The sequence below is a fragment of the Urocampus carinirostris genome, chromosome 7 (assembly GCF_059441175.1).
Source record: "Urocampus carinirostris isolate Australia breed hairy pipefish chromosome 7, RoL_Ucar_1.0, whole genome shotgun sequence".
NCBI lineage: Eukaryota > Metazoa > Chordata > Actinopteri > Syngnathiformes > Syngnathidae > Urocampus > Urocampus carinirostris.
Genome location: NC_142355.1, coordinates 34,089,943 through 34,106,402, shown reverse-complemented (window position 1 = coordinate 34,106,402; position 16,460 = coordinate 34,089,943). Strand labels below are relative to the sequence as shown.

Sequence of the window (16,460 nt, the reverse complement as noted above, 5' to 3'; positions counted from 1 at the left end):
AAGGGATTTTATGAATAAGTCTTGTATACATCATGCGTGTTGATCCAAGTCTTGATTGATTCCACCATAAATGTGTGCAATCACGGTGGTCAACTGTTGTGCAAAGTGAGAATAGAATATCCAATGTCAAGCGCTCATTAGCGCCGCTATCAAATGACCGGCCTGTAGTGTTGCATTGTGCGACGCTGTGTTGTTTTCTCTTTTGAGACCAGGATTGTGGTTGCACATGACCATCTGATACTTAAATCTTTTCCTCAAACTGGTTTACTTGAGGAGAGACAATGACATTACCATCATGAAGGCACAGGTGTCAAAATCACAGCCTAAGGAAATTTACTATAAGTGATGTCACTAGGTTTGGAACACAAACAGGTTACAATTGGAACAAATCCTTTTCTAGAATCATACCAGTCAACCTCAACCAATTGCTTTTTAATGATTGTGATATCCCTTAATAAGCACAAATAAACTTTACAAACAAGACGGCACGTATTTACTCACAGCAAGAAGGACTTAGTGGAACACCACGATAATATGAGCAATCTATGATAATAATTCGGATTAGAGCCGAAACGGGCAAGAATAAATAGCTTTCCCAATGAACATCTTTTTCATTTTTTTTTTAAAAAAGAATCCCGTAAAAAAATGCTATATGCCGTAGACTGAATGATCAAAAGGCATTAGTTGGGAGGTATGAAAATAAATCCAGGTACAAATTGAATTGTTTTTATAATTTTTTTTTGAAGAAATATATGAGAAAGTTATTCCACATTTAATGTAAAATTAGGTTCATTCAGGTACAGTTGGCAAAGCGGAGGACTGTGATAGCTGATGCTGAGATCCTTAGGTCACTGGTTAGACTCCGGCTCGAAGGATGATTTTAAGAAGTCCATAGTTTGCTCAAGACTGAACTCATTCGACTAAATACTGTTTAAAATGTGGATATTTTTCGTGGTGATATGCACCAGTAATATAAGCAAGCAGTACACCCACGATAACTCATTTGGCAGTAGTGCTTGATGCTGACATCCTTAGGTCGCTGGTTCAACTTCGGCTTGAAGGATGCATTTTAGAAGTGTATTATTTTGCTCATGACTGCTTTCGTTCTACTATGCGCTGCATTAACATTTTGGCTATTACTAGTGCCCATAACTCTCAAAAAAATGAAGAGCATGCGCAGCCTTCGATAGCTCAGTTGGCAAAACGGAGGACTGTAGTGACTGATGCTGACATCCTTTGATTGCTGGTTCAGTTCCGACTCGAAGGATGATTTTTAGAAGTCCATAGTTGCTCACGACTGCTTTCGTTCCGCTAAATGCTGCATTTAAATTTTGGCTATTGCTAGTGCCCACAACTCACAGTAAAACGTAGAGAATGTATACCCTTTGATAGCTCAGTTGGCAGAGCAGAGGACTGCAGTGACAGATGCTGATATCCTTAGGTCGCTGGTTCAACTCTGGCTCGAAGGATGCATTTTAGAAGTCCAATATTTTGCTCTCGACTGCTTTTGTTCTGCGAAATGTTATATTTAAATTATGGCTATTACTAGTGCCCTTAAGTCCCAGTAAAACGAAAAGAATGCATACCCTTCGATAGCTCAGTTGGCAGAGCGGAGGACTATAGTGATTGATACTGACATTCTTAGGTCGCTGGTTCAAATCCGGCTCGAAGGATGCATTTTAGAAGTCAAATATTTTGCTCACGACTGCTTTTGTTCTGCTAAATGTTATATTTAAATTATGGCTATTACTAGTGCCCATAACTCCCAGAAAGACAAAATAAATGGTAAACCTTCGATACCTCAGTTGGCAGAACGGAGGACTGTAGTGACTGATGCAGACATCCTCGGGTCGCTGGTTCAATTCCGGCTCGAAGGATGCATTTTGAGAAGACCATAGTTTGCTCACGACTGCTTTTGTTCTTCTAAATGATATATTTAAATTTTAGCTATTAGTAGTGCCCATAACTCACAGTAAAACGAAAAGTATGCATACCCACTTTTCCACTTTCAACATGGCGGCGCATGGATGCATGCATGCGGCTAGTTGCTCTCCAGCTAATCCTCTATTTATTGCCGTTCTCTTGTCTTTTTTGCCTTCACTTTTGGACACATGTGTGGCCAAAAATACTTACAGTAGGGACGAACTTATTCGGTTGGGGTGGCGTCTAAATTTCGACTTTTCGGGCGCTTTTTATACCTCCTATGATATACCGAGCGAACTTCAAAGAGATCCGGCATCCTTGTGGACAGCTATTCCTCCTAATAAACGACGACAACGGCGCCGTAAGGACAGAAAACAGAAGCGTGGTTGCCGTGCAGGTAGATGTGTGAAGCGTGCGAAGTCTAAGCAGCAAGATGGACGCGAAGATGTAACTAATTTCACCATTCATTCCTCGCCGGACAACCGAAGCTTACACTCAGCGCACACGAACAGCCACAACGGCGGCATCTTTTGAAGATCTCTACAAAGACTACAAAGACTTCAGCTAAGTCAAAGGATTCAGCAAAGCTAAAATTTGGTCTTTTAAATATTAGATTGCTTGCTCCTAAAGCTTTACTTGTTGATAACATTATTCGTGATTATAAACTTAACTGTATGGGTCTTTGTGAAACTTGGTTACGCCCGGATGAGTATTTAGCACTAAATTATGCTTCACCCCCTCACTACGCGAGTAGCCATGTAGCACGCACGTTGAAAAAGGGTGGCGGTGTTGCGCTCATTTCTGAAAAATCGCTCAAATTTAATCCTCGTACCTCTAATAATTACAAGGTGTTTGAGGCCCTTGTGATGCGGTCCTCTCTGTTGTCAATTTATGTAATAACTATCTATCGCGCACCTGGGCCATACACAACTTTCTTAGACGAATTTGCTGAACTTTTGTCTGAACTAGTAACCTATGCAGACAAAATTATAATTATGGGGGACTTTAACATTCATATGAACTCCCCACTCAGTTCACTTACTATTGCGTTTAAGTCTCTAATTGATGCATTTGGTTTTAATCAACTGGTTGATTTGCCAACCCATAAAGATGGGAACACGCTAGACTTGATTCTGACTCGAGGAGTTTTAACCTCAAACATTATGTTGTTACCGTGTAGTACCGTTATCTCGGATCATTATTTAGTTACATTTGAGGTGCTAGCTAAATGTAGAGTTAAAAAAGCTGAAGGATTTAGCGGACGCAATATAAGCACTGGCACAGTTTCTGAGCTCTTTGAACTCCTTCCTGGAGCAGTTGCGTCCTTTCCTTCATACAATAGCTCGATTGACTCACTCATGAATGAGTTCAATACCACCCTGACTAGTGTCCTGGATTCAATAGCGCCCATAAAGCTAAAATCACATCCTAAAAGATGCACGCCTTGGTTTACTGATGAAACTAGAACCCTGAAACAAGAATGCAGGAAATTGGAAAGAAAATGGCGTGCTACCAAGCTTGAGGTTTTCCATTAAACCTGGTGTGACAGCTTGTTAAAGTAAAAAGCGGCCCTTGCCTCTGCAAAATCGGCCTACCTTTCGAAGGTGATTGCGTCTCAAAAGAACAATCCTAAAGCCCTTTTTGACACTGTAGCATCGCTTACAAGGCAACAGACTATCGCAGATAGTTCGACGCACTCTGCTCATGACTTAATGGTCTTCTTTACTAAGAAGATTCAATGCATACAGGAAGAAATTGCTAAAGAAATTATTAATACCACACATATTAAAGGGATGAAATCTACAGATGCACGACAGGGTGGCTGTCCTGGGAAATTGTACGGTTTTAGTGAACTGTCACTTGATGATCTCAAACAGGTGGTGAATGCGGCAAAACCGACAACTTGCCAGTTCGACCCGCTCCCAGGTTCACTTATTAAAAGTCTTTTTGGCGTCCTTGGACCTTCAGTTCTAAATATTATAAACATATCACTCTCCTCAGGTGTAGTTCCAGCAGCTTTTAAGTCCGCCGTTATTAAACCCACACTGAAACGACCCAACCTTGATCCAGAAATCTTAAGTAATTATAGACCTGTGCCAAACCTACCTTTCCTCTCTAAAGTACTTGAAAAAGTAGTGGCAGTCGCTGGTTCAACTCCGGCTCGAAGGATGCATTTTAGAAGTCCATAGTTTGCTCACGACTGCTTTTGTTCTGTTAAATGATATGTTTAAATTATGGCTATTACTGGTGCCCTTAAGACCCAGTAAAACGAAGAGAATGCATACTCTTCGATAGCTCAGTTGGCAGAGCGGAGGACTGTAGTGACTGATGCTGATATCCTTAGGTCGCTGGTTCAACTCCGGCTCGAAGGATGCATTTTAGAAGTCCATAGTTTGCTCACGACTGCTTTCGTTCTGCTAAATGCTGCATTTTAAATTTGGGCTATTACTAGTGCCCATAACTCACAGTAAAACGAAAAGAATGCATAGCCTTCGATAGCTCGGTTGGCAGAGCGGAGGACTGTAGTGACTGATGCTGATATCCTTAGGTGGCTGATTCAACTCCGGCTCGAAGGATTTTAGTTGAGAAGTCCAAAGTTTGCTTACAACTGCTTTCGTTCTGCTAAATCCTCTATTTAAAATTTTGGCTGTTACTAGTGCCCATAACTCACAGTAAAACAAAGAGAATACATAGCCTTCGATAGCTCAGTTGGCAGAGCGGAGGATTGTAGTGACTGATGCTGAGATCCTTAGGTCGCTGGTTCAACTCCAGCTCGAAGGATACATTTTAGAAGTCCATAGTTTGCTCACGACTGCTTTCGTTCTGCTAAATGCTGCATTTTAAATTTGGGCTATTACTAGTGCCCATAACTCACAGTAAAACGAAGAGAATGCATAGCCTTCGATAGCTCAGTTGGCAGAGCGGAGGACTGTAGTGACTGATGCTGATATCCTTAGGTCGCTGGTTCAACTCCGGTTCGAAGGATTTTTTTTTAGAAGTCCAAAGTTTGCTTACAACTGCTTTCGTTCTGCTAAATGCTGCATTTAAAATTTTGGCTGTTACTAGTGCCCATAACTCACATTAAAACAGAGAGAATGCATAGCCTTCGATAGCTCAGTTGGCAGGGCGGAGGACTGTAGTGACTGATGCTGATATCCTTAGGTCGCTGGTTCAACTCCGGTTCGAAGGATGCATTTTAGAAGTCCATAGTTTGCTCACGACTGCTTTCGTTCTGCTAAATGCTGCATTTTAAATTTGGGCTATTACTCGTGCCCATAACTCACAGTAAAACGATAAGAACGCATAGCCTTCAATAGCTCAGTTGGCAGAGCGGAGGACTGTAGTGACTGATGCTGATATCCTTAGGTCGCTGGTTCAACTCCGGCTCGAAGGATTCTTTTTTAGAAGTCCAAAGTTTGCTTACAACTGCTTTCGTTCTGCTAAATGCTGCATTTAAAATTTTGGCTGTTACTAGTGCCCATAACTTACATTAAAACAAAGAGAATGCATAGCCTTCGATAGCTCAGTTGGCAGAGCGGAGGACTGTAGTGACTGATGCTGATATCCTTAGGTCGCTGGTTCAACTCCGGCTCGAAGGATGCATTTTAGAAGTCCATAGTTTGCTCACGACTGCTTTCGTTCTGCTAAATGCTGTATTTTAAATTTGGGCTATTACTAGTGCCCATAACTCACAGTAAAACAAAGAGAATGCATAGCGTTCGATAGCTCAGTTGGCAGCGCGGAGGACTGTAGCGACTGATGTTGATATCCTTAGGTTGCTGGTTCAACTCCGGCTCGAAGGATTTTTTTTTAGAAGTCCAAAGTTTGCTTACAACTGCTTTCGTTCTGCTAAATGCTGCATTTAAAATTTTGCCTGTTACTAGTGCCCATAACTCACAGTAAAACAAGCAGAATGCATAGCCTTCGATAGCTCAGTTGGCAAAGCGGAGGACTGTAGTGACTGATGCAGATATCCTTAGGTCGCTGGTTCAACTCCGGCTCGAAGGATGCATTTTAGAAGTCCAAAGTTTGCTCACGACTGCTTTCATTCTGCTAAATGCTGCATTTTAAATTTGGGCTATTACTAGTGCCCATAACTCACAGTAAAACGAAATGAATGCATAGCCTTCGATAGCTCAGTTGGCAGAGCGGAGGACTGTAGTGACTGATGCTGATATCCTTAGGTCGCTGGTTACACTCCGGCTCCAAGGATGCATTTTAGAAGTCCATAGTTTGCTCACGACTGCTTTCGTTCTGCTAAATGCTGCATTTTAAATTTGGGCTATTACTAGTGCCCATAACTCCCAGAAAGACCAAACAAATGTTAAACCTTCGATAGCTCAGTTGGCAGAGTGGAGGACTGTAGTGACTGATGCTGATATCCTTAGGTCGCTGGTTCAACTCCGGCTCGAAGGATGCATTTTAGAAGTCCATAGTCTGCTCACGACTGCTTTCGTTCTGCTAAATGCTGCATTTTAAATTTGGGCTATTACTAGTGCCCATAACTCACAGTAAAACGAAAAGAATGCAAAGCCTTCGATAGCTCAGTTGGCACAGCAGAGGACTGTAGTGACTGATGCTGATATCCTTAGGTCGCTGGTTCAACTCCGGTTCGAAGGATTTTTTTTTAGAAGTCCAAAGTTTGCTCACGACTGCTTTCGTTCTGCTAAATGCTGCATTTTAAATTTGGGCTATTACTAGTGCCCATAACTCACAGTAAAACGAAAAGAATGCATAGCCTTCGATAGCTCAGTTGGCAGAGCGGAGGACTGTAGTGACTGATGCTGATATCCTTAGGTCGCTGGTTCAACTCCGGCTCCAAGGATGCATTTTAGAAGTCCATAGTTTGCTCACGACTGCTTTCGTTCTGCTAAATGCTGCATTTTAAATTTGGGCTATTACTAGTGCCCATAACTCCCAGAAAGACCAAGCAAATGTTAAACCTTCGATAGCTCAATTGGCAGAGCGGAGGACTGTAGTGACTGATGCTGATATCCTTAGGTCGCTGGTTCAACTCCGGCTCGAAGGATGCATTTTAGAAGTCCATAGTTTGCTCACGACTGCTTTCGTTCTGCTAAATGCTGCATTTTAAATTTGGGCTATTACTAGTGCCCATAACTCACAGTAAAACGAAGAGAATGCATAGCCTTCGATAGCTCAGTTGGCAGAGCGGAGGACTGTAGTGACTGATGCTGATATCCTTAGGTCGCTGGTTCAACTCCGGTTCGAAGGATTTTTTTTTAGAAGTCCAAAGTTTGCTTACAACTGCTTTCGTTCTGCTAAATGCTGCATTTAAAATTTTGGCTGTTACTAGTGCCCATAACTCACATTAAAACAGAGAGAATGCATAGCCTTCGATAGCTCAGTTGGCAGGGCGGAGGACTGTAGTGACTGATGCTGATATCCTTAGGTCGCTGGTTCAACTCCGGTTCGAAGGATGCATTTTAGAAGTCCATAGTTTGCTCACGACTGCTTTCGTTCTGCTAAATGCTGCATTTTAAATTTGGGCTATTACTCGTGCCCATAACTCACAGTAAAACGATAAGAACGCATAGCCTTCAATAGCTCAGTTGGCAGAGCGGAGGACTGTAGTGACTGATGCTGATATCCTTAGGTCGCTGGTTCAACTCCGGCTCGAAGGATTCTTTTTTAGAAGTCCAAAGTTTGCTTACAACTGCTTTCGTTCTGCTAAATGCTGCATTTAAAATTTTGGCTGTTACTAGTGCTCATAACTTACATTAAAACAAAGAGAATGCATAGCCTTCGATAGCTCAGTTGGCAGAGCGGAGGACTGTAGTGACTGATGCTGATATCCTTAGGTCGCTGGTTCAACTCCGGCTCGAAGGATGCATTTTAGAAGTCCATAGTTTGCTCACGACTGCTTTCGTTCTGCTAAATGCTGTATTTTAAATTTGGGCTATTACTAGTGCCCATAACTCACAGTAAAACAAAGAGAATGCATAGCGTTCGATAGCTCAGTTGGCAGCGCGGAGGACTGTAGCGACTGATGTTGATATCCTTAGGTTGCTGGTTCAACTCCGGCTCGAAGGATTTTTTTTTAGAAGTCCAAAGTTTGCTTACAACTGCTTTCGTTCTGCTAAATGCTGCATTTAAAATTTTGCCTGTTACTAGTGCCCATAACTCACAGTAAAACAAGCAGAATGCATAGCCTTCGATAGCTCAGTTGGCAAAGCGGAGGACTGTAGTGACTGATGCAGATATCCTTAGGTCGCTGGTTCAACTCCGGCTCGAAGGATGCATTTTAGAAGTCCAAAGTTTGCTCACGACTGCTTTCATTCTGCTAAATGCTGCATTTTAAATTTGGGCTATTACTAGTGCCCATAACTCACAGTAAAACGAAATGAATGCATAGCCTTCGATAGCTCAGTTGGCAGAGCGGAGGACTGTAGTGACTGATGCTGATATCCTTAGGTCGCTGGTTCAACTCCGGCTCGAAGGATGCATTTTAGAAGTCCATAGTTGGCTCACGACTGCTTTCGTTCTGCTAAATGCTGCATTTTAAATTTGGGCTATTACTAGTGCCCATAACTCACAGTAAAACGAAAAGAATGCATAGCCTTCGATAGCTCAGTTGGCAGAGCGGAGGACTGTAGTGACTGATGCTGATATCCTTAGGTCGCTGGTTACACTCCGGCTCCAAGGATGCATTTTAGAAGTCCATAGTTTGCTCACGACTGCTTTCGTTCTGCTAAATGCTGCATTTTAAATTTGGGCTATTACTAGTGCCCATAACTCCCAGAAAGACCAAACAAATGTTAAACCTTCGATAGCTCAGTTGGCAGAGTGGAGGACTGTAGTGACTGATGCTGATATCCTTAGGTCGCTGGTTCAACTCCGGCTCGAAGGATGCATTTTAGAAGTCCATAGTCTGCTCACGACTGCTTTCGTTCTGCTAAATGCTGCATTTTAAATTTGGGCTATTACTAGTGCCCATAACTCACAGTAAAACGAAAAGAATGCAAAGCCTTCGATAGCTCAGTTGGCACAGCAGAGGACTGTAGTGACTGATGCTGATATCCTTAGGTCGCTGGTTCAACTCCGGTTCGAAGGATTTTTTTTTAGAAGTCCAAAGTTTGCTCACGACTGCTTTCGTTCTGCTAAATGCTGCATTTTAAATTTGGGCTATTACTAGTGCCCATAACTCACAGTAAAACGAAAAGAATGCATAGCCTTCGATAGCTCAGTTGGCAGAGCGGAGGACTGTAGTGACTGATGCTGATATCCTTAGGTCGCTGGTTCAACTCCGGCTCCAAGGATGCATTTTAGAAGTCCATAGTTTGCTCACGACTGCTTTCGTTCTGCTAAATGCTGCATTTTAAATTTGGGCTATTACTAGTGCCCATAACTCCCAGAAAGACCAAGCAAATGTTAAACCTTCGATAGCTCAATTGGCAGAGCGGAGGACTGTAGTGACTGATGCTGATATCCTTAGGTCGCTGGTTCAACTCCGGCTCGAAGGATGCATTTTAGAAGTCCATAGTTTGCTCACGACTGCTTTCGTTCTGCTAAATGCTGTATTTTAAATTTGGGCTATTACTAGTGCCCATAACTCACAGTAAAACAAAGAGAATGCATAGCGTTCGATAGCTCAGTTGGCAGCGCGGAGGACTGTAGCGACTGATGTTGATATCCTTAGGTTGCTGGTTCAACTCCGACTCGAAGGATTTTTTTTTAGAAGTCCAAAGTTTGCTTACAACTACTTTCGTTCTGCTAAATGCTGCATTTAAAATTTTGCCTGTTACTAGTGCCCATAACGCACAGTAAAACAAGCAGAATGCATAGCCTTCGATAGCTCAGTTGGCAAAGCGGAGGACTGTAGTGACTGATGCAGATATCCTTAGGTCGCTGGTTCAAATCCGGCTCGAAGGATGCATTTTAGAAGTCCAAAGTTTGCTCACGACTGCTTTCATTCTGCTAAATGCTGCATTTTAAATTTGGGCTATTACTAGTGCCCATAACTCACAGTAAAACGAAATGAATGCATAGCCTTCGATAGCTGAGTTGGCAGAGCGGAGGACTGTAGTGACTGATGCTGATATCCTTAGGTCGCTGGTTCAACTCCGGCTCGAAGGATGCATTTTAGAAGTCCATAGTTGGCTCACGACTGCTTTCGTTCTGCTAAATGCTGCATTTTAAATTTGGGCTATTACTAGTGCCCATAACTCACAGTAAAACAAAGAGAATGCATAGCCTTCGATAGCTCAGTTGGCAGCGCGGAGGACTGTAGCGACTGATGTTGATATCCTTCGGTCGCTGTTGCAACTCTGGCTCGAAGGATTTTTTTTTAGAAGTCCAAAGTTTGCTTACAACTGCTTTCGTTCTGCTAAATGCTGCATTTAAAATTTTGCCTGTTACTAGTGCCCATAACTCACAGTAAAACAAGCAGAATGCATAGCCTTCGATAGCTCAGTTGGCAGAGCGGAGGACTGTAGTGACTGATGCAGACATCCTTAGGTCGCTGGTTCAACTCCGGCTCGAAGGATGCATTTTAGAAGTCCAAAGTTTGCTCACGACTGCTTTCATTCTGCTAAATGCTGCATTTTAAATTTGGGCTATTACTAGTGCCCATAACTCACAGTAATACGAAAAGAATGCATAGCCTTCGATAGCTCAGTTGGCAGAGCGGAGGACTGTAGTGACTGATGCTGATATCCTTAGGTCACTGGTTCAACTCCGGCTCGAAGGATGCATTTTAGAAGTCCAAAGTTTGCTCACGACTGCTTTCGTTCTGCTAAATGCTGCATTTTAAATTTGGGCTATTACTAGTGCCCATAACTCACAGTAAAACGAAGAGAATGCATAGCCTTCGATAGCTCAGTTGGCAGAGCGGAGGACTGTAGTGACTGATGCTGATATCCTTAGGTCGCTGGTTCAACTCCGGCTCGAAGGACGCATTTTAGAAGTCCATAGTTTGCTCACGACTGCTTTCGTTCTGCTAAATGCTGCATTTTAAATTTGGGCTATTACTAGTGCCCATAACTCCCAGAAAGACCAAACAAATGTTAAACCTTCGATAGCTCAGTTGGCAGAGCGGAGGACTGTAGTGACTGATGCTGATATCCTTAGGTCGCTGGTTCAACTCCGGCTCGAAGGATGCATTTTAGAAGTCCAAAGTTTGCTCACGACTGCTTTCGTTCTGCTAAATGCTGCATTTTAAATTTGGGCTATTACTAGTGCCCATAACTCACAGTAAAACGAAGAGAATGCATAGCCTTCGATAGCTCAGTTGGCAGAGCGGAGGACTGTAGTGACTGATGCTGATATCCTTAGGTCGCTGGTTCAACTCCGGCTCGAAGGATGCATTTTAGAAGTCCATAGTTTGCTCACGACTGCTTTCGTTCTGCTAAATGCTGCATTTTAAATTTGGGCTATTACTAGTGCCCATAACTCCCAGAAAGACCAAACAAATGTTAAACCTTCGATAGCTCAGTTGGCAGAGCGGAGGACTGTAGGGACTGATGCTGATATCCTTAGGTCGCTGGTTCAACTCCGGCTCGAAGGATGCATTTTAGAAGTCCATAGTTTGCTCACGACTGCTTTCGTTCTGCTAAATGCTGCATTTTAAATTTGGGCTATTACTAGTGCCCATAACTCCCAGAAAAACCAAACAAATGTTAAACCTTCGATAGCTCAGTTGGCAGAGTGGAGGACTGTAGTGACTGATGCTGATATCCTTAGGTCGCTGGTTACACTCCGGCTCCAAGGATGCATTTTAGAAGTCCATAGTTTGCTCACGACTGCTTTCGTTCTGCTAAATGCTGCATTTTAAATTTGGGCTATTACTAGTGCCCATAACTCCCAGAAAAACCAAACAAATGTTAAACCTTCGATAGCTCAGTTGGCAGAGTGGAGGACTGTAGTGACTGATGCTGATATCCTTAGGTCGTTGGTTCAACTCCGGCTCGAAGGATGCATTTTAGAAGTCCATAGTTTGCTCACGACTGCTTTCGTTCTGCTAAATGCTGCATTTTAAATTTGGGTTATTACTAGTGCCCATAACTCACAGTAAAACGAAAAGAATGCATAGCCTTTGATAGCTCAGTGGGCAGAGCGGAGTACTGTAGTGACTGATGCTGATATCCTTAGGTCGCTGGTTCAACTCCGGCTCGAAAGATATTTTTTAGAAGTCCAAAGTTTGCTTACAACTGCTTTCGTTCTGCTAAATGCTCTATTTAAAATTTTGGCTGTTACTAGTGCCCATAACTCACAGTAAAACAAAGAGAATGCATAGCCTTCGATAGCTCAGTTGGCAGAGCGGAGGACTGTAGTGACTGATGCTGATATCCTTAGGTCGTTGGTTCAACTCCGGCTCGAAGGATGCATTTTAGAAGTCCATAGTTTGCTCACGACTGCTTTCGTTCTGCTAAATGCTGCATTTTAAATTTGGGCTATTACTAGTGCCCATAACTCCCAAAAAAAACAAACAAATGTTAAACCTTCGATAGCTCAGTTGGCAGAGTGGAGGACTGTAGTGACTGATGCTGATATCCTTAGGTCGCTGGTTACACTCCGGCTCCAAGGATGCAATTTAGAAGTCCATAGTTTGCTCACGACTGCTTTCGTTCTGCTAAATGCTGCATTTTAAATTTGGGCTATTACTAGTGCCCATAACTCCCAGAAAAACCAAACAAATGTTAAACCTTCGATAGCTCAGTTGGCAGAGTGGAGGACTGTAGTGACTGATGCTGATATCCTTAGGTCGTTGGTTCAACTCCGGTTCGAAGGATGCATTTTAGAAGTCCATAGTTTGCTCACGACTGCTTTCGTTCTGCTAAATGCTGCATTTTAAATTTGGGTTATTACTAGTGCCCATAACTCACAGTAAAACGAGAAGAATGCATAGCCTTCGATAGCTCAGTGGGCAGAGCGGAGGACTGTAGTGACTGATGCTGATATCCTTAGGTCGCTGGTTCAACTCCGGCTCGAAAGATTTTTTTTAGAAGTCCAAAGTTTGCTTACAACTGCTTTCGTTCTGCTAAATGCTCTATTTAAAATTTTGGCTGTTACTAGTGCCCATAACTCACAGTAAAACAAAGAGAATGCATAGCCTTCGATAGCTCAGTTGGCAGAGCGGAGGACTGTAGTGACTGATGCTGATATCCTTAGGTCGCTGGTTCAACTCCGGTTCGAAGGATTTTTTTTAGAAGTCCAAAGTTTGCTTACTACTGCTTTCGTTCTGCTAAATGCTCTATTTAAAATTTTGGCTGTTACTAGTGCCCATAACTCACAGTAAAACAAAGAGAATGCATAGCCTTCGATAGCTCAGTTGGCAGAGCGGAGGACTGTAGTGACTGATGCAGATATCCTTAGGTCGCTGGTTCAACTCCGGCTCGAAGGATGCATTTTAGAAGTCCATAGTTTGCTCACGACTGCTTTCGTTCTGCTAAATGCTGCATTTTAAATTTGGGCTATTACTAGTGCCCATAACTCACATTAAAACAAAGAGAATGCATAGCCTTCGATAGCTCAGTTGGCAGAGCGGAGGACTGTAGTGACTGATGCTGATATCCTTAGGTCGCTGATTCAACTCCGGCTCGAAGGATTTCTTTTAGAAGTCCATAGTTTGCTCACGACTGCTTTCGTTCTGCTAAATGCTGCATTTTAAATTTGGGCTATTACTAGTGCCCATAACTCCCAGAAAGACCAAACAAATGTTAAACCTTCGATAGCTCAGTTGGCAGAGCGGAGGACTGTAGTGACTGATGCTGATATCCTTAGGTCGCTGGTTCAACTCCGGCTCGAAGGATGCATTTTAGAAGTCCAAAGTTTGCTCACGACTGCTTTCGTTCTGCTAAATGCTGCATTTTAAATTTGGGCTATTACTAGTGCCCATAACTGACAGTAAAACGAAGAGAATGCATAGCCTTCGATAGCTCAGTTGGCAGAGCGGAGGACTGTAGTGACTGATGCTGATATCCTTAGGTCGCTGGTTCAACTCCGGCTCAAAGGATGCATTTTAGAAGTCCATAGTTTGCTCACGACTGCTTTCGTTCTGCTAAATGCTGCATTTTAAATTTGGGCTATTACTAGTGCCCATAACTCCCAGAAAGACCAAACAAATGTTAAACCTTCGATAGCTCAGTTGGCAGAGCGGAGGACTGTAGTGACTGATGCTGATATCCTTAGGTCGCTGGTTCAACTCCGGCTCGAAGGATGCATTTTAGAAGTCCAAAGTTTGCTCACGACTGCTTTCGTTCTGCTAAATGCTGCATTTTAAATTTGGGCTATTACTAGTGCCCATAACTCCCAGAAAAACCAAACAAATGTTAAACCTTCGATAGCTCAGTTGGCAGAGTGGAGGACTGTAGTGACTGATGCTGATATCCTTAGGTCGCTGGTTACACTCCGGCTCCAAGGATGCATTTTAGAAGTCCATAGTTTGCTCACGACTGCTTTCGTTCTGCTAAATGCTGCATTTTAAATTTGGGCTATTACTAGTGCCCATAACTCCCAGAAAAACCAAACAAATGTTAAACCTTCGATAGCTCAGTTGGCAGAGTGGAGGACTGTAGTGACTGATGTTGATAACCTTAGGTCGTTGGTTCAACTCCAGCTCGAAGGATGCGTTTTAGAAGTCCATAGTTTGCTCACGACTGCTTTCGTTCTGCTAAATGCTGCATTTTAAATTTGGGTTATTACTAGTGCCCATAACTCACAGTAAAACGAAAAGAATGCATAGCCTTCGATAGCTCAGTGGGCAGAGCGGAGGACTGTAGTGACTGATGCTGATATCCTTAGGTCGCTGGTTCAACTCCGGCTCGAAAGGTTTTTTTTAGAAGTCCAAAGTTTGCTTACAACTGCTTTCGTTCTGCTAAATGCTCTATTTAAAATTTTGGCTGTTACTAGTGCCCGTAACTCACAGTAAAACAAAGAGAATGCATAGCCTTCGATAGCTCAGTTGGCAGAGCGGAGGACTGTAGTGACTGATGCTGATATCCTTAGGTCGCTGGTTCAACTCCGGTTCGAAGGATTTTTTTTAGAAGTCCAAAGTTTGCTTACTACTGCTTTCGTTCTGCTAAATACTCTATTTAAAATTTTGGCTGTTACTAGTGCCCATAACTCACAGTAAAACAAAGAGAATGCATAGCCTTCGATAGCTCAGTTGGCAGAGCGGAGGACTGTAGTGACTGATGCTGATATCCTCAGGTCGCTGGTTCAACTCCGGTTCGAAGGATTTTTTTTAGAAGTCCAAAGTTTGCTTACTACTGCTTTCGTTCTGCTAAATGCTCTATTTAAAATTTTGGCTGTTACTAGTGCCCATAACTCACAGTAAAACAAGCAGAATGCATAGCCTTCGATAGCTCAGTTGGCAGAGCGGAGGACTGTAGTGACTGATGCAGATATCCTTAGGTCGCTGGTTCAACTCCGGCTCGAAGGATGCATTTTAGAAGTCCATAGTTTGCTCACGACTGCTTTCGTTCTGCTAAATGCTGCATTTTAAATTTGGGCTATTACTAGTGCCCATAACTCCCAGAAAAAACAAACAAATGTTAAACCTTCGATAGCTCAGTTGGCAGAGTGGAGGACTGTAGTGACTGATGCTGATATCCTTAGGTCGCTGGTTACACTCCGGCTCCAAGGATGCATTTTAGAAGTCCATAGTTTGCTCACGACTGCTTTCGTTCTGCTAAATGCTGCATTTTAAATTTGGGCTATTACTAGTGCCCATAACTCACATTAAAACAAAGAGAATGCATAGCCTTCGATAGCTCAGTTGGCAGAGCGGAGGACTGTAGTGACTGATGCTGATATCCTTAGGTCGCTGATTCAACTCCGGTTCGAAGGATTTCTTTTTAGAAGTCCAAAGTTTGCTTACAACTGCTTTCGTTCTGCTAAATGCTGCATTTAAAATTTTGGCTTTTATTAGTGCCCATAACTCACATTAAAACAAAGAGAATGCATAGCCTTCGATAGCTCAGTTGGCAGAGCGGAGGACTGTAGTGACTGATGCTGATATCCTTAGGTCGCTGATTCAACTCCGGCTCGAAGGATGCATTTTAGAAGTCCATAGTTTGCTCACGACTGCTTTCGTTCTGCTAAATGCTGCATTTTAAATTTGGGCTATTACTAGTGCCCATAACTCACAGTAAAACGAAGAGAATGCATAGCGTTTGATACCTCAGTTGGCAGAGCGGAGGACTGTAGTGACTGATGCTGATATCCTTAGGTCGCTGGTTCAACTCCGGCTCGAAGGATGCATTTTAGAAGTCCAAAGTTTGCTTACAACTGCTTTCGTTCTGCTAAATGCTGCATTTAAAATTTTGGCTGTTACTAGTGCCCATAACTCACATTAAAACAAAGAGAATACATAGCCTTCGATAGCTCAGTTGGCAGAGCGGAGGATTGTAGTGACTGATGCTGAGATCCTTAGGTCGCTGGTTCAACTCCAGCTCGAAGGATACATTTTAGAAGTCCATAGTCTGCTCACGACTGCTTTTGTTCTGCTAAATGCTGCATTTTAAATTTGGGCTATTACTAGTGCCCATAACTCACAGTAAAACGCAAACAATGCATAG

General features: G+C 42.8%; 47 non-coding genes across 47 annotated transcripts; all 47 read left to right on the top strand.

The window, feature by feature from the left end:
• The first annotated feature begins 1,586 nt into the window (after positions 1–1,586).
• On the top strand, positions 1,587–1,673 carry trnay-aua (transfer RNA tyrosine (anticodon AUA)). The gene is given in 2 exon segments: positions 1,587–1,623; positions 1,638–1,673. It is a non-coding gene; the product is annotated as a tRNA-Tyr (tRNA).
• Positions 1,674–4,208: 2,535 nt separating this feature from the next.
• trnay-gua (transfer RNA tyrosine (anticodon GUA)) lies at positions 4,209–4,295 on the top strand. The gene is given in 2 exon segments: positions 4,209–4,245; positions 4,260–4,295. It is a non-coding gene; the product is annotated as a tRNA-Tyr (tRNA).
• A 322-nt stretch (positions 4,296–4,617) lies between these two features.
• Positions 4,618–4,704, top strand: trnay-gua (transfer RNA tyrosine (anticodon GUA)). Its single transcript is given in 2 exon segments — positions 4,618–4,654; positions 4,669–4,704. It is a non-coding gene; the product is annotated as a tRNA-Tyr (tRNA).
• Positions 4,705–4,821: 117 nt separating this feature from the next.
• On the top strand, positions 4,822–4,908 carry trnay-gua (transfer RNA tyrosine (anticodon GUA)). Its single transcript is given in 2 exon segments — positions 4,822–4,858; positions 4,873–4,908. It is a non-coding gene; the product is annotated as a tRNA-Tyr (tRNA).
• Positions 4,909–5,026: 118 nt separating this feature from the next.
• Positions 5,027–5,113, top strand: trnay-gua (transfer RNA tyrosine (anticodon GUA)). Its single transcript is given in 2 exon segments — positions 5,027–5,063; positions 5,078–5,113. It is a non-coding gene; the product is annotated as a tRNA-Tyr (tRNA).
• A 117-nt stretch (positions 5,114–5,230) lies between these two features.
• trnay-gua (transfer RNA tyrosine (anticodon GUA)) lies at positions 5,231–5,317 on the top strand. The gene is given in 2 exon segments: positions 5,231–5,267; positions 5,282–5,317. It is a non-coding gene; the product is annotated as a tRNA-Tyr (tRNA).
• Positions 5,318–5,435: 118 nt separating this feature from the next.
• On the top strand, positions 5,436–5,522 carry trnay-gua (transfer RNA tyrosine (anticodon GUA)). The gene is given in 2 exon segments: positions 5,436–5,472; positions 5,487–5,522. It is a non-coding gene; the product is annotated as a tRNA-Tyr (tRNA).
• Positions 5,523–5,844: 322 nt separating this feature from the next.
• trnay-gua (transfer RNA tyrosine (anticodon GUA)) lies at positions 5,845–5,931 on the top strand. Its single transcript is given in 2 exon segments — positions 5,845–5,881; positions 5,896–5,931. It is a non-coding gene; the product is annotated as a tRNA-Tyr (tRNA).
• Positions 5,932–6,252: 321 nt separating this feature from the next.
• On the top strand, positions 6,253–6,339 carry trnay-gua (transfer RNA tyrosine (anticodon GUA)). The gene is given in 2 exon segments: positions 6,253–6,289; positions 6,304–6,339. It is a non-coding gene; the product is annotated as a tRNA-Tyr (tRNA).
• A 117-nt stretch (positions 6,340–6,456) lies between these two features.
• Positions 6,457–6,543, top strand: trnay-gua (transfer RNA tyrosine (anticodon GUA)). Its single transcript is given in 2 exon segments — positions 6,457–6,493; positions 6,508–6,543. It is a non-coding gene; the product is annotated as a tRNA-Tyr (tRNA).
• Positions 6,544–6,661: 118 nt separating this feature from the next.
• trnay-gua (transfer RNA tyrosine (anticodon GUA)) lies at positions 6,662–6,748 on the top strand. The gene is given in 2 exon segments: positions 6,662–6,698; positions 6,713–6,748. It is a non-coding gene; the product is annotated as a tRNA-Tyr (tRNA).
• A 117-nt stretch (positions 6,749–6,865) lies between these two features.
• Positions 6,866–6,952, top strand: trnay-gua (transfer RNA tyrosine (anticodon GUA)). The gene is given in 2 exon segments: positions 6,866–6,902; positions 6,917–6,952. It is a non-coding gene; the product is annotated as a tRNA-Tyr (tRNA).
• Positions 6,953–7,069: 117 nt separating this feature from the next.
• trnay-gua (transfer RNA tyrosine (anticodon GUA)) lies at positions 7,070–7,156 on the top strand. Its single transcript is given in 2 exon segments — positions 7,070–7,106; positions 7,121–7,156. It is a non-coding gene; the product is annotated as a tRNA-Tyr (tRNA).
• Positions 7,157–7,274: 118 nt separating this feature from the next.
• On the top strand, positions 7,275–7,361 carry trnay-gua (transfer RNA tyrosine (anticodon GUA)). The gene is given in 2 exon segments: positions 7,275–7,311; positions 7,326–7,361. It is a non-coding gene; the product is annotated as a tRNA-Tyr (tRNA).
• Positions 7,362–7,478: 117 nt separating this feature from the next.
• trnay-gua (transfer RNA tyrosine (anticodon GUA)) lies at positions 7,479–7,565 on the top strand. The gene is given in 2 exon segments: positions 7,479–7,515; positions 7,530–7,565. It is a non-coding gene; the product is annotated as a tRNA-Tyr (tRNA).
• Positions 7,566–7,683: 118 nt separating this feature from the next.
• On the top strand, positions 7,684–7,770 carry trnay-gua (transfer RNA tyrosine (anticodon GUA)). Its single transcript is given in 2 exon segments — positions 7,684–7,720; positions 7,735–7,770. It is a non-coding gene; the product is annotated as a tRNA-Tyr (tRNA).
• A 322-nt stretch (positions 7,771–8,092) lies between these two features.
• On the top strand, positions 8,093–8,179 carry trnay-gua (transfer RNA tyrosine (anticodon GUA)). The gene is given in 2 exon segments: positions 8,093–8,129; positions 8,144–8,179. It is a non-coding gene; the product is annotated as a tRNA-Tyr (tRNA).
• A 117-nt stretch (positions 8,180–8,296) lies between these two features.
• trnay-gua (transfer RNA tyrosine (anticodon GUA)) lies at positions 8,297–8,383 on the top strand. Its single transcript is given in 2 exon segments — positions 8,297–8,333; positions 8,348–8,383. It is a non-coding gene; the product is annotated as a tRNA-Tyr (tRNA).
• A 321-nt stretch (positions 8,384–8,704) lies between these two features.
• trnay-gua (transfer RNA tyrosine (anticodon GUA)) lies at positions 8,705–8,791 on the top strand. Its single transcript is given in 2 exon segments — positions 8,705–8,741; positions 8,756–8,791. It is a non-coding gene; the product is annotated as a tRNA-Tyr (tRNA).
• A 117-nt stretch (positions 8,792–8,908) lies between these two features.
• On the top strand, positions 8,909–8,995 carry trnay-gua (transfer RNA tyrosine (anticodon GUA)). The gene is given in 2 exon segments: positions 8,909–8,945; positions 8,960–8,995. It is a non-coding gene; the product is annotated as a tRNA-Tyr (tRNA).
• Positions 8,996–9,113: 118 nt separating this feature from the next.
• trnay-gua (transfer RNA tyrosine (anticodon GUA)) lies at positions 9,114–9,200 on the top strand. Its single transcript is given in 2 exon segments — positions 9,114–9,150; positions 9,165–9,200. It is a non-coding gene; the product is annotated as a tRNA-Tyr (tRNA).
• A 117-nt stretch (positions 9,201–9,317) lies between these two features.
• Positions 9,318–9,404, top strand: trnay-gua (transfer RNA tyrosine (anticodon GUA)). Its single transcript is given in 2 exon segments — positions 9,318–9,354; positions 9,369–9,404. It is a non-coding gene; the product is annotated as a tRNA-Tyr (tRNA).
• A 322-nt stretch (positions 9,405–9,726) lies between these two features.
• Positions 9,727–9,813, top strand: trnay-gua (transfer RNA tyrosine (anticodon GUA)). Its single transcript is given in 2 exon segments — positions 9,727–9,763; positions 9,778–9,813. It is a non-coding gene; the product is annotated as a tRNA-Tyr (tRNA).
• Positions 9,814–9,930: 117 nt separating this feature from the next.
• trnay-gua (transfer RNA tyrosine (anticodon GUA)) lies at positions 9,931–10,017 on the top strand. The gene is given in 2 exon segments: positions 9,931–9,967; positions 9,982–10,017. It is a non-coding gene; the product is annotated as a tRNA-Tyr (tRNA).
• A 322-nt stretch (positions 10,018–10,339) lies between these two features.
• On the top strand, positions 10,340–10,426 carry trnay-gua (transfer RNA tyrosine (anticodon GUA)). The gene is given in 2 exon segments: positions 10,340–10,376; positions 10,391–10,426. It is a non-coding gene; the product is annotated as a tRNA-Tyr (tRNA).
• A 117-nt stretch (positions 10,427–10,543) lies between these two features.
• Positions 10,544–10,630, top strand: trnay-gua (transfer RNA tyrosine (anticodon GUA)). Its single transcript is given in 2 exon segments — positions 10,544–10,580; positions 10,595–10,630. It is a non-coding gene; the product is annotated as a tRNA-Tyr (tRNA).
• A 117-nt stretch (positions 10,631–10,747) lies between these two features.
• On the top strand, positions 10,748–10,834 carry trnay-gua (transfer RNA tyrosine (anticodon GUA)). Its single transcript is given in 2 exon segments — positions 10,748–10,784; positions 10,799–10,834. It is a non-coding gene; the product is annotated as a tRNA-Tyr (tRNA).
• Positions 10,835–10,951: 117 nt separating this feature from the next.
• trnay-gua (transfer RNA tyrosine (anticodon GUA)) lies at positions 10,952–11,038 on the top strand. The gene is given in 2 exon segments: positions 10,952–10,988; positions 11,003–11,038. It is a non-coding gene; the product is annotated as a tRNA-Tyr (tRNA).
• A 117-nt stretch (positions 11,039–11,155) lies between these two features.
• On the top strand, positions 11,156–11,242 carry trnay-gua (transfer RNA tyrosine (anticodon GUA)). The gene is given in 2 exon segments: positions 11,156–11,192; positions 11,207–11,242. It is a non-coding gene; the product is annotated as a tRNA-Tyr (tRNA).
• A 117-nt stretch (positions 11,243–11,359) lies between these two features.
• trnay-gua (transfer RNA tyrosine (anticodon GUA)) lies at positions 11,360–11,446 on the top strand. The gene is given in 2 exon segments: positions 11,360–11,396; positions 11,411–11,446. It is a non-coding gene; the product is annotated as a tRNA-Tyr (tRNA).
• A 321-nt stretch (positions 11,447–11,767) lies between these two features.
• trnay-gua (transfer RNA tyrosine (anticodon GUA)) lies at positions 11,768–11,854 on the top strand. Its single transcript is given in 2 exon segments — positions 11,768–11,804; positions 11,819–11,854. It is a non-coding gene; the product is annotated as a tRNA-Tyr (tRNA).
• Positions 11,855–12,175: 321 nt separating this feature from the next.
• On the top strand, positions 12,176–12,262 carry trnay-gua (transfer RNA tyrosine (anticodon GUA)). The gene is given in 2 exon segments: positions 12,176–12,212; positions 12,227–12,262. It is a non-coding gene; the product is annotated as a tRNA-Tyr (tRNA).
• Positions 12,263–12,583: 321 nt separating this feature from the next.
• On the top strand, positions 12,584–12,670 carry trnay-gua (transfer RNA tyrosine (anticodon GUA)). The gene is given in 2 exon segments: positions 12,584–12,620; positions 12,635–12,670. It is a non-coding gene; the product is annotated as a tRNA-Tyr (tRNA).
• Positions 12,671–12,787: 117 nt separating this feature from the next.
• On the top strand, positions 12,788–12,874 carry trnay-gua (transfer RNA tyrosine (anticodon GUA)). Its single transcript is given in 2 exon segments — positions 12,788–12,824; positions 12,839–12,874. It is a non-coding gene; the product is annotated as a tRNA-Tyr (tRNA).
• A 117-nt stretch (positions 12,875–12,991) lies between these two features.
• trnay-gua (transfer RNA tyrosine (anticodon GUA)) lies at positions 12,992–13,078 on the top strand. Its single transcript is given in 2 exon segments — positions 12,992–13,028; positions 13,043–13,078. It is a non-coding gene; the product is annotated as a tRNA-Tyr (tRNA).
• Positions 13,079–13,195: 117 nt separating this feature from the next.
• Positions 13,196–13,282, top strand: trnay-gua (transfer RNA tyrosine (anticodon GUA)). The gene is given in 2 exon segments: positions 13,196–13,232; positions 13,247–13,282. It is a non-coding gene; the product is annotated as a tRNA-Tyr (tRNA).
• Positions 13,283–13,399: 117 nt separating this feature from the next.
• trnay-gua (transfer RNA tyrosine (anticodon GUA)) lies at positions 13,400–13,486 on the top strand. Its single transcript is given in 2 exon segments — positions 13,400–13,436; positions 13,451–13,486. It is a non-coding gene; the product is annotated as a tRNA-Tyr (tRNA).
• Positions 13,487–13,603: 117 nt separating this feature from the next.
• On the top strand, positions 13,604–13,690 carry trnay-gua (transfer RNA tyrosine (anticodon GUA)). The gene is given in 2 exon segments: positions 13,604–13,640; positions 13,655–13,690. It is a non-coding gene; the product is annotated as a tRNA-Tyr (tRNA).
• A 117-nt stretch (positions 13,691–13,807) lies between these two features.
• On the top strand, positions 13,808–13,894 carry trnay-gua (transfer RNA tyrosine (anticodon GUA)). Its single transcript is given in 2 exon segments — positions 13,808–13,844; positions 13,859–13,894. It is a non-coding gene; the product is annotated as a tRNA-Tyr (tRNA).
• Positions 13,895–14,011: 117 nt separating this feature from the next.
• Positions 14,012–14,098, top strand: trnay-gua (transfer RNA tyrosine (anticodon GUA)). Its single transcript is given in 2 exon segments — positions 14,012–14,048; positions 14,063–14,098. It is a non-coding gene; the product is annotated as a tRNA-Tyr (tRNA).
• A 525-nt stretch (positions 14,099–14,623) lies between these two features.
• trnay-gua (transfer RNA tyrosine (anticodon GUA)) lies at positions 14,624–14,710 on the top strand. The gene is given in 2 exon segments: positions 14,624–14,660; positions 14,675–14,710. It is a non-coding gene; the product is annotated as a tRNA-Tyr (tRNA).
• Positions 14,711–14,827: 117 nt separating this feature from the next.
• Positions 14,828–14,914, top strand: trnay-gua (transfer RNA tyrosine (anticodon GUA)). The gene is given in 2 exon segments: positions 14,828–14,864; positions 14,879–14,914. It is a non-coding gene; the product is annotated as a tRNA-Tyr (tRNA).
• Positions 14,915–15,031: 117 nt separating this feature from the next.
• trnay-gua (transfer RNA tyrosine (anticodon GUA)) lies at positions 15,032–15,118 on the top strand. The gene is given in 2 exon segments: positions 15,032–15,068; positions 15,083–15,118. It is a non-coding gene; the product is annotated as a tRNA-Tyr (tRNA).
• A 117-nt stretch (positions 15,119–15,235) lies between these two features.
• On the top strand, positions 15,236–15,322 carry trnay-gua (transfer RNA tyrosine (anticodon GUA)). The gene is given in 2 exon segments: positions 15,236–15,272; positions 15,287–15,322. It is a non-coding gene; the product is annotated as a tRNA-Tyr (tRNA).
• Positions 15,323–15,643: 321 nt separating this feature from the next.
• On the top strand, positions 15,644–15,730 carry trnay-gua (transfer RNA tyrosine (anticodon GUA)). Its single transcript is given in 2 exon segments — positions 15,644–15,680; positions 15,695–15,730. It is a non-coding gene; the product is annotated as a tRNA-Tyr (tRNA).
• A 118-nt stretch (positions 15,731–15,848) lies between these two features.
• Positions 15,849–15,935, top strand: trnay-gua (transfer RNA tyrosine (anticodon GUA)). Its single transcript is given in 2 exon segments — positions 15,849–15,885; positions 15,900–15,935. It is a non-coding gene; the product is annotated as a tRNA-Tyr (tRNA).
• Positions 15,936–16,256: 321 nt separating this feature from the next.
• Positions 16,257–16,343, top strand: trnay-gua (transfer RNA tyrosine (anticodon GUA)). Its single transcript is given in 2 exon segments — positions 16,257–16,293; positions 16,308–16,343. It is a non-coding gene; the product is annotated as a tRNA-Tyr (tRNA).
• Positions 16,344–16,460: the final 117 nt, after the last annotated feature.